The 9,702-nt window shown below is 36.8% G+C and overlaps 1 long non-coding RNA gene across 1 annotated transcript; it reads right to left on the minus strand.

Annotated features, from left to right (window-relative positions):
* Positions 1–6,164: 6,164 nt before the first annotated feature.
* Positions 6,165–8,315, minus strand: LOC123525517 (uncharacterized). The gene is made up of 5 exons (XR_006681466.2): positions 8,243–8,315; positions 7,775–7,854; positions 7,281–7,360; positions 6,903–6,966; positions 6,165–6,603 (listed from the first exon to the last, which is right to left on the minus strand). It is a non-coding gene; the product is annotated as an uncharacterized LOC123525517 (long non-coding RNA).
* Between the last annotated feature and the right edge of the window lie 1,387 nt (positions 8,316–9,702).

The following is a 9,702-nucleotide window of genomic DNA, read 5'->3' on the forward strand; positions in this document are numbered from 1 at the left end:
AAATATCAACGAGATTTCTCCATGCATATCAAAGTTTTAGTCTAAACACACCAATCCGGACGGACGCATGGATGTACATATTCATCCAGTTATTTGCTGTACAAAGACTTTAGCTTCTTACACCTTATTTATCTTCTTTTTACTTATACATCTGCTCATACCAGGCCCTTCCGCGGCGCTTAAAACACGAAATACAGATTCCCGAAGCACTTAAATATCCCGCGTGGTGCCTCAATTATTAGCGCAGGGTCTTAAATCAGTAAGCGATTTCATCCCCGTGAGATACCTCAGGTAAAATCGACCTGGGTCTTAAAATATTTCTGGGGAAGGGCCTGCATACATAATTTTAAATCATGATTTTGTATCGTTCGTTGCGCAGGTACAATATTGGTAGTATTGTGCCTTTGCATATGGCCGCAGTACTTTCTTCACTATGGAAAAGAGACGTTCCCGTAAAAGAGGGCTTAGTGTAGCTGTCAAGGCTCTTGAGTGTGATCGGGATTCGAAGGGAAGGTGTTCCCTCGTAGGGTCCGGAGAGCAATGATCCCTAAAAGCCGGAGACGCTCTCATATGGGAAAAAAAACTTTTGGAACACATACAATCGACCTGCTTTTGAATAGTCTCCCTCCATGTTTACTTTTTGTGCCGTTTTGCATGCGGTAAAAATGACACGTTGCACCGGTGAATGTAAAAGCTGTATTATACGGTATGAAAACACCGTGTCAACGCTGTCTCGCATGTTCGATTCAATAATTTTCTACGGAAAAACAACTGACTGCTCTATTTTTTTTTTAAATGCGTGTGACTTGGAATAGTAGGCGTGTAAGCGTGATCTAGGGCCGAAATGCGTGTGACACACGCGCAATGCGTGTGTCTTGACAGGTACCGTCACCGTAAGTCTCTACATCTTGGTTAGTTTTAGGAATAGGCTAGTCAATTTGGCCGAAAAATGGGCTCAACCTAGAACTAATTGCAACAGTTTTTATTTTGTAGTTTTTTGCACGGACTGTATGTGTACTTTCACTGGTTAAAAGTCCCGGTCTGTTGCTGTTGCAGTTTTTTGGAAAAATTGTTGTGATTGAAAATGGTGCATTCAGAAATCTTAAAGGCTTAAATTAGCATATGATGTGCATAAAGTAACAAGGGGATGAATTATACAAGAAAAACAATGTTTATTCAATCAAAATTTATTCAGTAATGACATACCATTGTATTAAACATACATATTGATCAAATTAAGTTTTTTTTATACTTGGTGCCTTGAAAATATATAAATATGGGTATAATTACCCCACCCACTTTGTTTAAAAATAATGTTAATTCATTTTTTTCACATTTAATATAATTGATTTTTCATATTTTCCTATTTCATTATCAACATATACCAGAACAAAAATTCTCTAACATATACAGAGTACATATTTCATACAGAATATAAAATAACATGATTGAAACTAGTGTATTAATTTCACTAATATAAAAGGCTAAAATAGCATATACTTAGAACAAAGTAAGAATGTACAATAAGCTAAACTGGAAGTGCGGTGTTCATTCAAACATGCTAAATTTAATTCAATAACAAAATCCAATGAGTATGTTAGATAAAAAATGACAAAATTATCTTTTTTACAATTCTGAGCCATAAAAATGAGGTATAAAATTACCCCACCCACTTTTGGTTAAACGGTTTCAGAGTATTTTTCCCATTTACCATTGTTGATTTCTCATTTCTAACATTCTTATTTGATTATCAACATATACAAGAAATAAGCATTTTGACATGTACAGAGTAAGCAGGTAGGTACATGGTGCACAACAACATAAAAAGCTTAAATTAGCGTATACTATGTATAAAGTAAGAATGCAAAACCTATCATGCGAAAAAATACATGTACATATTGAACGTTCTATTAAAATTAATTTTATTCAAACATGAAAACTTTATGCCATTAGTATGAAAGAGATGGGTTAAATTTAAGTGTTCTTTCAGAACTTGGTGCTTTAAATGTTAGTAAATTGAGCTTTGCTAAAATTTCCTCACCCACTATCATTGTGTGTTTTTCATTTTAATATTTTCTGTATTCTTATTTCAATATAACAAACCCTAAATATAATAGGGCACATTACAGACATTAATTCAGTTTGTCACACATCGTCATCTACAAACTCTTCTAAAGCTAAGGAGTTCGAACAGGAAACCCCTTTGCAATCACCGCAACCACTCGAACATTCAAGACCGTGTTTACGACATGTACATTTCTTAGAGTCACAATTCGCCTTACAGTTGCAACGGATTATCTTCAGAAGGTTTTCAGGTGCAGGAGGCAGTGTTGTTTTCACTGGCATCATCATTCCATCTACAATGATCCAACCGAAGTCAAGGGGATTCAATACTGTATTCCCCATCCACACCTTGGTCTGATAGTACACCCGGAGACAATGGAACATTGCTGCTACTGATGTGGGTGGTAACTGTTGCACCTGAACATACGTTGAACTCGATACAACTTTGCCAGAACATTTTTGGAACCTTAATGCATCAAGATTCAGGCAGGTCTGCTCATCATACAGACAGGTAATAAGCTGCTCACCAGTCCTGTGAATATCACACAGATTGTCTGCAGTAAGGAAGTTGAAACATCTTTGGCGGAATAAAGGGCTCTTTTTGAACAATTTAAGTACACCTGGTTTGCCTATTCCAAACATTCTAGACGTTGTGTCACACCCTGTCACTGCATGTAACAGCGGAAGAACCGTGCACAAGTCATTCCCAAACAGAGATGTAGCTTTCCGAATGTCCCATATCTTTCCTTTCATGTCAGTTGATTTTCTTGAACCAGATTTGAAAATAACATTCTTTAAATCATTTCTGTAATGATAACACAACAGGACTAGAAGATCTGTATCTTCCCCGACAACAGTCACGTTACCTGTTTCTGCCATTTCAACAACCGTCTGGACAATCAAAAGGTCAGCATCGTTGTCAGCGTGACGAACTGAAAATCCTTCTCCCATCAAACATTCACCGAGCATGAAGATGAAGTTTTGTTTGTTTTGCGGATTGCTAAGAAATACCTCTTTCTTCATCCTACAGGGAGTTTCAATGGTAAACTTGACAACAGCCCCACTTCGACCTTTTGACCTTCGTAAGTGAGTGACATCTTTTGTACTGGGTCCCTGCTCATATCCATCAAAGACTACTGATACTGTGTTGTCTCCATATTGTCGATGCAGGTAGTCAAAATAGCTCTTGCAAATCTCCCCGAATGTGTAACCTTTGGCCCACTGAAGACGCTGCAGCAGAGATCCTCTGTCAATGACGTAAATTGTTGGCGTATGGACGTTTTCGTCAAGTATAGATGCACATTCGCCTTGTTTCCAGAGGGCATCTGCCAGTATTGCTTTTTGTGGCTCCCTGGGCAAACCTGCATTGTCAAACAGCGAAGATGGAATACTGCTGAGCTCGTACTTGAACACTTTTGAAACATCGTCAACATATCTGTCTGCTGCTGTAGTTAATCGCTGGAACAGCAGCTGTGTATCAATGTGAATTCCGTCACCAAATACTTTAACGTCTGATTTGTCACTCATGGTTACAACTTGCTTGGATCGCTTGAATGAGAACTTGCCTGCAGTCTGTCCGGTCATTTCCTTCACTATTGTTTCCCCTACTGCTTCTGCCTGATCAGCATTCACAGATGTGTCTGCAACTACACCTGTCTCAATATTGCGTAATTCTGTGTCTAGGTCATTGAATGGGTTTCGGTCTCGTAGGAAGGAGAGTATTACGGTCATATCCTGTGAATCTCTTGTGGTCCTAGATTAGCCCGTTTCCTTGTGCTGCTCACTCGTCTGGTATGATGTGTTGCTAAATTCTTGCATTGCATTATTCATCTGTAAACATATCGGCATTGAAAACAGCCATAGTGCTCGTTGATTTTCGCTCATCCCTCTTCCCCGTGTAAGTCCCCCCGTAGACTTGATTGACCTCATCAACACCTGTTCAATTACCAAATCGGTTGAAAGCCCTGCCCAATAGCGATCACTTCGTCTGATAACATGGTATCCTGCCATGAAGGCTTCATACACATCTGGATTGGTTTCAGGTAACTGAAGCATACTTTGCAGGTATATATGGGCGCTCTTCAGGTAAAGATTATGACCTGAGGCTGCATAATATGCAAGCATCTTGCGCAGTATGGTTAAATGGAGCTCCCAATTCCCTGTTCTTTCAGCTCGTATGAATTGTTGTAATATTGACACCATGTCCATGTACTGTATCCAGAGTCTGGCAGTACGGTTTCTGGAAAGCCGCTGTCTTTCAGCATGAATCATATTATTGAGGGTTTGTAGACTTTTACATTCACCCACTGTCTGCATGATTGAGTTTTCTTTTCCCAAACTGTCATACACTTTGGTCAAATTAATAAGGTTATTGTCTTGTAACATGTCTTGAGAAAGTTGTGCCTTGGCTCCTATTTCACTATCATAGGTACTGGGTAACTGCTGAATGTTTAAAGTATGTACTTTATCACTGTCAGTCTGGTTTTGTATCTGAAAACCATTCTCAAGAAGCAAAATAGTTAACGCGTTGTCTAATATCATGTGACCTCTTGTGGCTCGCTGTACGGCTTTTCCTGACATCATATGTGTAACTGCATTTGGGGCATATATTGTCTCCAGGATGTCTTGCAGACCAGAACTTGTCATTATATGACCAATGCTTCCAAGAAAACTCATTTCAGTGTGAAATCCTCCTAAACGTAGCACAATCATCTTCAGAGGACTTGATGGTACTTGGGAACAGACAATGTCCATAGCCTTCTGATAGAGAGGTTGATCAAAGGTCAGCACTGGTGTCTTTCCATACCTTTTAGACTGGGCATAAACAAAATGAAGAGTTGAATATATACATGTGGCATCACTGGGGTTGATATCAATCATTGGCATGAAGGTGATAGCTGATTTCTTCGAGAAATACTTTGAAGGCTTTTCAAACATCTACATAAAGCCTGACCAGCTTGGTCTGGATTGTCTTAAAGGCCAAACAAATTTGCACAGCAAGTCTAATGGTTCACACTGATGTGATGGCTGCATTTCGGGTAGTTCTTGAAACTGAATGCCCTCTGAAAATGGCGGTGGTACAAATTACTGGATGTTAATCTTGCCGAGTGAAGATACTTCATCCATTGATACATCTTTCCTTGGGACTGGTACTGAAACATCTGAGCCTGTTGTTGATGTCGCTATGATGCCCATCCCGTGGAATGTATTATGCCCATCTAATGTTCTAAGGTTGTGGTCAACATTGTCAGCAACAAATTGCAGAAAGGGTATGCCTGTTTCTTGACATGGTATGTGTGTTGATAACACAGCAGCAGCATTTGACTCATATTTCTGTACTTCAGAATATGAACAACAAAACCCAAGACTGTTCAAGGTGTCAACCAGAAACCTTGATCCGAAATGATGATGTAGTTGCACGCCAAGACCTAACTGCAGAGGAGTGAGCAAACCTTTAGGGCGACATGACTGTATTATGCTCTGTCCAACTGAAGCTGTTTTTACAGTACACTTTTCAGGAAATAACTTTCCGAGAAATGTTTTCAGGCTTTCTGGTAAGAACTCAATGTTTTTCTCTGTTGATGATATGTCAGTAAAGGAAGGATAGACGTCTTTTGCATTTACTACATTGTTGATGTCATTTTTGATTAATAAGGCAGCAGTTTCAATGATTTTCCGTTTCTGTTCTACTTCAGACACCTCTCTTGAATTTTCATAGAAGGCATGAACAATAGACGATACACTTTGCCTTAAAGTTATGATGTCAATTTTTCCACCAGTGCTGCTTACAATCACTGACTCGCCAAAGTGATCTAATATCTTCTTTTTCATGTGCTTAGATGAATAGCAATTATCACCACATATTTCCGACATTTGCCTTACCAATTCATTGACAGTCAATGTTGCATTTTCGCAAGTTTCAATTGTTTCAATTATTTGTTTAAAAGCCATTGCCTGATCTGTTGCCTGTGGTCTACCAGGGGATTTCATTTCCTTTGCAATCGGACCTTGGTCAATTGAATGGAAGGCTTTTGGGACATTTTTACCTGTCCTAAAATTCACACTACATGATTGGTGATACACTGCCTCTGCTGCCGGGAGGTCCAGCACTTGAATCAACCTGGAATGAATTTCATTTGCCCATTTGTCATTTCTTTCCACACAATGTTGCAGAATTTTATTTTGAAAATCAAAGCTACGAACGAGATAGACATCATGCGATCTTTTTCTTGAAAATGAAGAACATTTAGCAAATGAAGCACAAAATAAGCATTTTGATTTAAAATCAAATTGTTCAGTGTCAGATCTAAGAACTCTTGGGGGAGAAAAAATGATAGGTGTCAATGCTTTCGAGTTTTTTCGAGGTCTTGTAAAGTCTTTCCGACATTGAGTGTGGACTATATCCCCAGGTTTCACCTCCACCGGACGTTCATTTCTGCTGTTGGCACTGATAATTCCAGTACAGCCTTTCTCTCCAAGACGCACAGTGGGTGTATCACAATCTTCTATGTTTTTCTGACAAATAGAACAGTCCTCCATCTGTAAGTATACAAGTATGCCTTATAAGGTAAGGTTAAATACAAAAAAAATCAGGCTTGTGAAATCTATTTCAAACAGTAGTCGGTTGTGTAGAGTTTAGTATAGTTGGCATATATCGTTACTACTATATCAATGAAATCTGACATATCTGTATGATTATTTATTATTTGTGTACCAAATGCAAATGAGAGAATTTAGTCATCTTTAACTCTACGTGGTGATCTTCATAAACTCGATAATGCATGTAGACTAATCGTTTTAAATATGAGACAAAAATAATTGCATGACACAAAATATACCTTCTTGCTGTAATCTCTCTTCTCATGACATTTAAGCGTTTCCTAAACCATCTACGTTTCTCACCTGAAACAATGCATAATTCTTACAATTTAATATTGAAGGAAAACAACTTTAATGTCAAAAAAATTAATTTCTCAAGAATAGGTTTGTTAGAAAGTGAACAATAACTGTACAATATATATACATGTTGTGTCTTTATTTCAAACCATATACTTTTCTTAAACAAACTTTTTTAATCAAATATCTTTCATGAAACGGATTTCCAGATAATGTGCTGCTATCAGATTGATGTCTTTTTTCATGTTTTTAAGTGAACTTTAATATGACTTTTGGCAATACCCATTCTTTACATTTTAACTCAACATTACAGAACTTACATTTAATTCATCTTTTCCACTGATTCGCCACATCTTAGACATTCACGAAACCATCCTCTTCAATACCAGCTGCCTTCTACCTAGAAAAAAATGTATAAGTGTAAATACTGAACAAATACACATAATCTAAATAGATGTTTTAATTTTTCTGCTGAAAATTAACAAATTATGGTCAATACACGCTTCCATAAATTGAAAAATCAACAAGTGTTCAACATACAATCAGACAGATCTGAAACTGCTTTTTATAAATATGATACTATCTTCAAATTCTCATCATGTTGATACGTTCCGAATAAACTTTAAAACAGAATTTTATTTACATTGCGTACATTGTTCCTGATTTAATATATAATATCTAGTATGTAAATAATGCATTAAGCTGTATATGAAAGATTGGGAATACCCTGTTGTGTAGCCTCCTTAATTATTATTTCTGATAAGTTATACTTTTATATGTAGTGGCGCTCACCAAATTTACATATTTAACTTACATTTTGTTGAAATAATTCGTTGTATTGCCAAATTCTACACATTCACAAAACAGTTCTGTTCGATACCAGCTTTCTTCTACCTGAATAAGAATGTAAGTGTTAATCTACCGAAAAGATGACACACAAACAATTTAAATCGACGTTTTTATATTTTGTAATAAATAACAAAATTATGGTCCGTATCCGCTTCCGTAGTTCAAAAAATCGGACAAGAATTACCCATTCAAATTGCGGATTTTTCAAAAAATATACAATAGAGCTTAGTAACATGGCGCATAATTATTATTTTATTATATTTCATATAAAAATATTTTTTAAACTCAATATTAATCTCAAATATAAACAAATACTGTACAACTCTGTGCGATTGAAGATCGTTCATCATTTTCTCATTCCTAGAAGAAATGGCTTGATAATGAAACGAAGATATTCATATGTTATATAAAACAGTTCTATAACTATAGATACCTTCTCTTTATGCTAAATGTGGTGTTTCTACGATGATATGGGAACCTTTCAAAATTTTACACGGGTGCCGCCATGATACTTTCACAATGACGTCATCACTTTTAGCGCGTGACAGTAAAAAATCTCGGGTATGGTGTACCGTTCACGACATCTTTAAAAACTTGGTATTTTTCATTTTTAAACTCCTTTTCCCGAGTTATTACATAGTAAAATGAGCAGGACTTTTTACATACTATACATAAATATAGGTTCTTTCGGACAGTGTAAATAAAAATTCTGTTGCAATTAGTTCTACCTTAATTGTTTCGTTGACTAGCCTAGAATATAAGAACCAGAATAGTATCAAAATGTTCCTAAAGCATTGCCCTTTCTTTTCAGTTACTTTATTTAAATCAACTAATTTGCATATTTATGAATATTAATAAGAATGTAAAAAATATGACCAAATTTCGCAAATAAATTGACGTATATTAAAGTTATACATTTTTTTCATGGCAAGTTTTAGTCAGTGAAATAGTCAAATGGTACCAAATGAAAGGTAAGACACTGTTCTTCTTGATATTTTATCTGTTTATGGACATATCTAGCAGATACCAGGCTTGAGTTCAATCATAAGTGGGTAGGGTAAGAAAATGACCCCTGAACACGAAAATCCATTGTCTCATCATATCTTGGCCAATCTTAGATATATAAGAACCCAAAGAGTTCCAAAATGTTCCTAAAAACAAAGACAAATATCAAACAGGGAATGACACGCACCAAAAACGCAGCCTCCCCAAAACGAAACCTACAGCACGCAGACGTGCACACACACACAAGGCCAATACACCACAACACACACACACACACATACACGCGCACACACAAAGCCAACACATTAGGACAAAACGAACAAACAAAGGAACACAGTGGGGCACCGCCTTGGAACGGTCAGTGGCAAAACACCACTGGGGAGCATAAACCGGTTTATGGTGCGCACCCAACCTCACTCTTACCCCCACCATGTTCCAAAGACACGGGACAGTGTAAATAAAAGTAATCCCCTCCAGGTGAATCTCTAACACACGTAATGGAAACAAAAAGGCATGGCATGTAAAACACAAAAATGCTCGTGTATAAATATATAAAAAGCAAACCTTTAGAACCAAAAACGTATGTACTCCATTGCCATTTCCATTCTAGCTATTTTATGTAAATTAACTAATTAGCATATTTATGAATATTAACGAGAATGTAAAAGTATGACCAAATTTAGCTAAAAATGGGCAAATATGAAAGTTATACAAATTATTCCTTGGTAAGTTTTAATCAGTGAAGTTGTCAAATGGTACCAAATGAAAAGTAACACTCTGTTTTCTTGATATGTTATTTATTTATGGTCATATCTAGCAAATACCAGGCTCGAATTCAGTCAAAAAGGGGTGGTGTAAGAAACTGACCCCTGAACGCAAAAATCCACT

This window comes from Mercenaria mercenaria, chromosome 10 (assembly GCF_021730395.1).
Source record: "Mercenaria mercenaria strain notata chromosome 10, MADL_Memer_1, whole genome shotgun sequence".
NCBI lineage: Eukaryota > Metazoa > Mollusca > Bivalvia > Venerida > Veneridae > Mercenaria > Mercenaria mercenaria.